Source organism: Pinus tabuliformis, chromosome 8 (genome assembly GCF_031772625.1).
Source record: "Pinus tabuliformis cultivar Carrire ecotype Pingquan chromosome 8, CPIR1, whole genome shotgun sequence".
Taxonomy (NCBI): Eukaryota; Viridiplantae; Streptophyta; class Pinopsida; order Pinales; family Pinaceae; genus Pinus; species Pinus tabuliformis.
In genome coordinates, this window is record NC_142294.1 from 1,448,174,352 (window position 1) to 1,448,181,668 (window position 7,317).

At 35.8% G+C, this 7,317-nt stretch overlaps 1 pseudogene; it reads left to right on the forward strand.

The window, feature by feature from the left end:
• The first annotated feature begins 386 nt into the window (after positions 1 to 386).
• LOC149241175 (protein DETOXIFICATION 16 pseudogene) lies at positions 387 to 935 on the forward strand (annotated as a pseudogene).
• Positions 936 to 7,317: the final 6,382 nt, after the last annotated feature.

The following is a 7,317-nucleotide window of genomic DNA, read 5'->3' on the forward strand; positions in this document are numbered from 1 at the left end:
CATTATGGAACAATCATTTAAATTGACATAAATAAGGAGCTTTTCTTTACCGTATGCTTAGCGCATAGCAGCATGCTTAACAGCCTCCTTGAATACCTGCAGAAAACTTAAAAAGTGTACATGAATCCATCTCAATTACTTGCCAGTGAAAAGTGATCATTAATACAGTTTTATCTTGTAAGTGAAAAGTGATCCTTAATACAGTTTTTAACTTGTAGTTGCTTGAAGTACAAACTTATTAGGTTTGATATTTTGTTTATAGAATGATATGTAAGTAAATACATTTAAAGTTAAGCTGGAAGTGAGAAATGGATCGTTCAATCTTTGAAAGTCCTCAACATTAGATTGATCAGATATCTTTTAATTATTCTTGTGTCTATGAACAGATGGGGATGGAAGGTGCATTAGAGACACTTTGCGGACAAGCATATGGAGCAAAGCAATATCATTTGCTTGGGATTCAACTGCAGAGAGCAATTGTTGCTCTTTATTGTGTGAGCATACCAATTGCTGTGATATGGGCATATATGGGACACATTCTTGTAGCCCTTGGCCAAGACCCTTTAATATCTTTTGAAGCAGGGAACTTTGCAAGATGGATGATTCATAGCTTGTTTGCTATTGCGGCTCTACAACCCCTAGTGAAATTTCTTCAATCACAAGGTGTTGTCTTTCTGATGATGTTAAGCAGTTCAATAACTCTTTGTTTCCATGTTCCCATTTGTTGGATATTGGTGTTCAAAGTTGGATTAGGTAATAAAGGGGTTGCACTTGCAAACAACATTTCCAACTGGCTAAATGTGGCACTTCTACCAATTTATGTTAAATTTTCCCCTGCATGCAAGAAGACATGTACATCATTCTCAAGGGAAGCTTTATATGACATTACAAACTTTCTTAAGCTTGCTATTCCATTTGCAGTAATGCTTTGGTAAATGAGTCCTTTCCCTTTTGTTGCAGAGTGTATGTAGTTGATTGCTAAAAAGAATTAGGCATTGCTTCAATCCCATATACCGTTTTTCTTATTCTACTTCAGGGTGTTCAAATTTTTAAATGATCTCCATTAGGAATAATTTTATGTTTTATACTCTACTCAACATTGTTAATTATGCTATAAACACTGTGCAGTCGACCTTCAGTACTTTACAATCACAGCTGCGAACTTTAAATTGTAAACAGACTTGTAATAAATGTTCGTCTTCAACCTGTAAGTCTCAAACAAACTTGTGATATTTGCTGTGGTGAACTTTATATTTCAAATGTTTGTATTAAAACTGTAAATCTAAAACAAACTTGTCATACATAAATAAGGAGAATCTTAAGCACTATGTATATACAATGTGTAATTCACCTTAAACATTGTATATATACACTGTAGCGAACTTTAAATTGCAATCTTTAGTACTATTTATTCACTGTGCAGTTCACCTTACGCCTGGGGGTGCAAAGCTTAAGCAGACCTGCGAGGTTTGGCCAGTTTTTAAACTTATCCATTGAAATCAATTTTATTTCTATTTTTATCTAATTTGACATACCCAAAATGTTCAATTAACAATTATACCTATTAATTTTATTTTATTTTTATTTTCGACGAAGTCAAATTTCCTACTCCATGGACACAAAAAGAGGTACAAAGGTTTTTAGGACATATTATGGTGATTATCGTCATTTTATTGAAGAATTTTCACAAATCTCATCCTTGGTTTTCTTTGCTTTATAAAATTGTTGAATTTGTGTGGACAAAGTGCTATCAACATGCATTTGAAGAACCAAAATCCAAAGTATCCAAGGCTCCTATTCTTAGAGAGCCCAAATGGTCCCTCTCATTTTACATATCTATGGATGCATCAATCATTGCCATTGGAATTGTCTTAGGGAAACAAAAAGGAAATAAGACATACAAAATATACTTCATGAGTAAAATTTGTAACACCCCCTTCCCACATTTACCCAAGTTAATCGGTCCGCTGGGGTAAACATGCGACGAGAGGATACTATAATGTGTTTCAACTCGCCATGTATAGTTAAGGAAGTGAAATCGACATGAACAAACCAAACTAACCTTCCACGCATGCTACAAAACCCTGAGGAGCCAACCAACCCTTCCAGGTGACCAACCCTTCAGCAAAATTATATTTCGTTGATCTAGACCCCCATTTGCTCCCTTGACAAGCCATGCATGTCACTGAGGCCTTCCATTCGCTCCCATGACAAGGCATGCCAGTGACTATGAAATTTTCTTAGCAGTTCTGAGCCAACGACCCCAAATTTTGAGCCACTTTTTTAGGGCTAGGTCTCAGGCCATTGCCCATAACTTCATGAAACCGTCAAAAATGTAAATGACATTGAAACAAACATTGGTACAAGTAATTTATCTTACCCCTACTAGCCATGACAGGCTTTTCATCAACACATGTCATAATTATGCAATCTACAAGTCATAATAATATATCTGAGCATAGGGGTCTCATACTTATCTAAGAATCGGTAGGAAGCATTGATGTCTTATCAAAATAGCTACAATATCATCTATTAGGTCATATATTCATTATTCATTCATTTTTTAACCAAAACATGATGAGATCCATACATCAAGTTGTCATAACACATCCTCATAACCAACATATAATCAACAGAAATAACAAAGATATAACAACCATAAAAACCATATATGAACAAGTATATTTACCTATCAAACACAAGAGGAAAATAACTCTTGTTAACATATGCAAAATGCAATCAGGTTTGGGCCCTTCCACGTACCACCTGACCATAAATTAGGCTGAACCAAATCTCTCTTTCAACCAATCACCCCCGCGCCATATTCCAAGCATGAATGTGGGATCTCATGGAACAAATCAAACAAAACCAAAATAGGGCTTCCAAACGCCAAACCACCTCAACCCTAAACCAGTGATTCCACCTCACAGTCAAACATCACTAACCACCACCAAATTGGTCTCTACGAAGTTATCTAGGGCTCCAGAGTGTTTGTTCCAACCAGGGCTTCCAGGACTAGTAACTCAACCCGCAGTTGTCGTTGGGCTTCCAGAGAATTTTTATAACTAGGGCTTCAAAGACTACTAACTCAACCCACCAAGGGCTTCCAGAGTGTTTTTCCAACCAAGGCTTCCAGGACTAGTAACTCAACCCAAGTTGTTACAGGGCTTTTAGAGAATTTGTCCAACCAAGGCTTCCAGAAACTAATAACTCAACCCACAACCAAAGGAACGTGAACACCAACACGAAAACAAAAGTAAAACCCACAACAACATTGCTATCTATGAAATGGAAAAGATGGGCTAAACCAATATCAATCCAGGCAACCCTCCATACTAATGATAGATCATAACCAAGAAACCACATGCATGCCAAAACTAGCAAGGAAATCATACATGCAACTTGGTACCTGTAAACAAAACCCGTTGTAGCTATTGATCTCGATGTCCTCTTGTGTTTTCTTGTTTTTCCTTTGCCTTCTTGCTCCAAATCCCAAGTATGCCACACTCTTCCAAGAGTCCTCCAAGAAAACTCTAAGTGTCCAAGAGTATGAGAGAGAATAGAATGAGAGCTCCCAAAATTGAGCTGACAAAAAGGTTACCAAATCATCCTCAGAATATTTTTTATTAGTGAGGCCTCTATTTTCTTCATTTTCCATTATTTTTCCTCCATTTTCCTCCTCACATGTGATGGGCCTCTAAATTAGACATAAATTAAGTCCCATGCCTATAAATTAAACATAAATTAAGGTCCATCTAACCATCCTTCAACATACTAAACCTCTCTTCTCGCATTAGATAATTTATTTTTAAATTTAATATATTCATTAGGAAGGTTTATGAATAATTGGATATTTGTGCCTAATATTATTTATTTTTGTGGAATATTATGAGAATATTGGGCAGATTATGAAGATTTGGAGAAGGGGATAATTTAGGGACTTGTTCCCTACTACAGGAGGATCAATAATAAATAATAAATTAATAAGATATTATGGAATTATGGCATAGATTGTGGAACTCCAATAATTGAGAAAATCTAGGAATGTGTTCCACTAATCAAGGGATTTTGGTGGAGAAAGCTTCCTCCATTCATGGGGAATGATTCCTAATCATTTTTTATAAGTAACAAGTCGAATTTTCCTATAGGGATAGATTTTCATTAGTGTACTTGTGGAGAGAACTCGTATTTTTGCAACTCCATTGTATTTTCTTACAGGGATGTAATTCTATTGATGAAAATAATGAAGATTGGTGTCATGTTCAGCTTCTAAATCTTGTTCTCCTCCATAGGTCTCTAAGTTTCCTTGGGCTTGGCCATCCCAAGAGCCTTAGAGCCCTTTTGTATCATTTTATTTCCTTCTTTTCACTGCTTATTCACATGCATCTCTTGCTTTTATTTCTTTCTATTTCTGCATTTAGTATTAATGATTTCTTGTTGTAGGATTGAGTTAAATGGTTGATGTAAATTCTTTTGCAGGATCACAAGCATTATTTAATCTTTGAAAAGCTTTGGAAGTTCATAGTAATCATTGAGCTGCTTGGATTAGTCTTCTTATTCCCAAATCTAGATTGCTAGACCTTCGTTTTAGCAAAGAACAGTAAATCTCTGCTATTTTTTAGAGCATGCCAAAAAGCTTCAATATAGTTGGTTCCACTTGCATTAGATCACAAAAACATTCTAGTTCATAACAAAAATTACCCCATTGCATTTTCACTTGATTTGGTTAGGCATTTTTTAGATTTACTAGCTCACTAGTTCTCGAATTTCTAGATTTTCGACTAGTAACGTTTTTATTTTTATTTTTTTGCATGGGTTAACAGAGGCATTTTTGAGTGATTCCACTTGGAATAGGGACCTAAGACATCCTATTTAATAACAAAATTTGTCCCATCCAATTTGGATTTGATTTTCTTGGTCATTAAACCCTCACTAATTTCATCATTTCACAAGGAAACTTCTCCAATATTTTTGAGCAAATCCATCTATCTCCCAACTTTGGTTTTTAGTTCTGAAGTGGTCCTAGGAACTCCCTTGCCTCATTCCATCCACAAACCACCTTCCCTAAGATTTTCATCACCTTCAACATCCATCCTTTTGCTCTCGGCTATATCTTATAGGTTTTTAGTACACCCTGTAGGTTTTCCCGTAATGGCCTGTTTTGAGGCCGAATTGAGGGAAAATCTCCAGGAAGTCACACAAGGTCACCTAAGGGTCTCCGGGGCCTTCCAACCATCCACCATAATCTCCAAGCCACTTGCCACATCACCAAAAGAGGTTAGCTTTCACACTTGTTTTTCCATAAAAATAATAAAAAGAAAAAAATAGATTTATTTCAGTCATTTGCATGCACAATAGTGATGTTTGATGTTTTGAATCTGCATGCTTAGGACAATAGGATTGCATACATGTTAACTTAGAATTATTTTGAAGCAAAGCCTCTTAACAGTTATTTAGAAAATGGTGTGTTTTATCATTTGATTTTAGTCTCTTTCCTAGTACTTTCTTTCTTGAAATAAATTAAGGTTCGATTTCGAACATTTCATTTTCTGTAATTAGTTTAGGATTTGACTTCAGTACATGCACTCCATTACATCATGAAAACAAAGGAAGGACACATTGTGTATTGCACATATAGTTCTAATACCTCTTAAGTTTGTACGAACCCCGGGTTGATAATTAAAGTCAGTAGCCTTAGGAGTTGCAGCATTCTTGTTGCAATACCGAGGCTTGTCACTTTTTGGCACCGTTGTGGCGGAGGTGTGAAAGTATGCATTGTTTTCTTCCCTATTTGATTCATTTCTTTTTACTTTTTGCAAAAACAAAAAATATTTGCATTAGGCATATTTCATTTCAAAAACAGAGAAGTGCATTGCATTAGTGTTTTCATTCAATCATACAAACAAAAACAAAAAAATCTCCAACACCAACCCACCCCTCCATTCGATCACGTGGTGCAGTAAGAGCCACATCACCATTCACTTTTGCAGGTAGAAGAATAAGATGGTGAAGAACATAGAAGAAATGGATGGAGATGATGATAATCAGGAAGATCCTCTCGGATTTCTCATTCAAGATACTGATGGTAGTGTGCACATAAAGAACATCCCTCCATCTTTTCTTCCAAAATTTAATGGTCGAAGGTCAGAAGATAAAGAAACCTTTCTCTTTGAATTTAAAATTGCTTGTAGATCTTATGGGTACTTATTAAAAACTCAAAAACTGAGATTGTTTCCTACAACTTTAAAGGATAGATCTTTTAAATGGTCCATGAATTTAGGGACTAATTCAATAAGATCATTGAATGATATGCAAAAGATATCTCTAGAAAAATATAAAGATCATGATCTTAAAGAAGAAATCTTTAAAATGAATCAAAGAGAAGATGAGAATCCAGAGGATCTAATAGAGAGGTTCATGTACACTACACCATTTAGGATCTAAAACACTAAAAACCCTTTTACTTAGAACAATTAGGGATGAATGGATTGATCTCCTTAATATCATGAGTAGAGGTGATGTATATCAATTATCATTTGAGGAAATTTGTGAAACATGCAAACACATATCAAGAGGAAAAGCAAGAGTAGGTAAATCAGCATCAAGATTGGTAAGTCAACCTAAACTTGAAAATTTGTTTGATGATTTTGAAACAGTAATTCTTAGCAATCTAACAAAACAAGTAGAAATGTTAAGAATTCAAGATGAAGGAAAAGAAAATGCTGATATTTGTGTTGCAGAATCACATGATGTTAAACATTGTCCATCATTACCAAGGTTGAAGGAAGTTTACCAAGAGGACAATGGAGAAAGTCAATCACCAATGCAACTATGTTATGTAGCTCCAAGAGGACCATGGTAGCCTATTCAACCTAGTATGATGCAAGAGCCTAATTCACAATTTCAAGATTATGCATATCCACCTCAAAGTAATTGGAACACACCATTTCCTTGGCAACATTGGCCATCTCAACCCCAAAACCAATCTTGGCAACAAGGTTGGCAAGGAAATTATGGGAGCCATCCACAATATCCTCAATATTTTCCTCAATATCCTCCATACCCAACTCCATGTTATCCCTACCATTCACCTCCACCACAACCCCAACCCCATCCACATCCATCTCAAATATACAGTCCCACTCAACTACATGTACTACCACTTCCAAACTCACACATTGAAGTAGCTCAACCCACTTACAATGCTAAGGTACAACACTTCCAAACATCTCCTCTTGAGATCAATGGTATTCAACATAGCTCAGGAAGAGTATTGAAAAAAGAGATTATCTTGATATCATTGAAGGACCACATCTA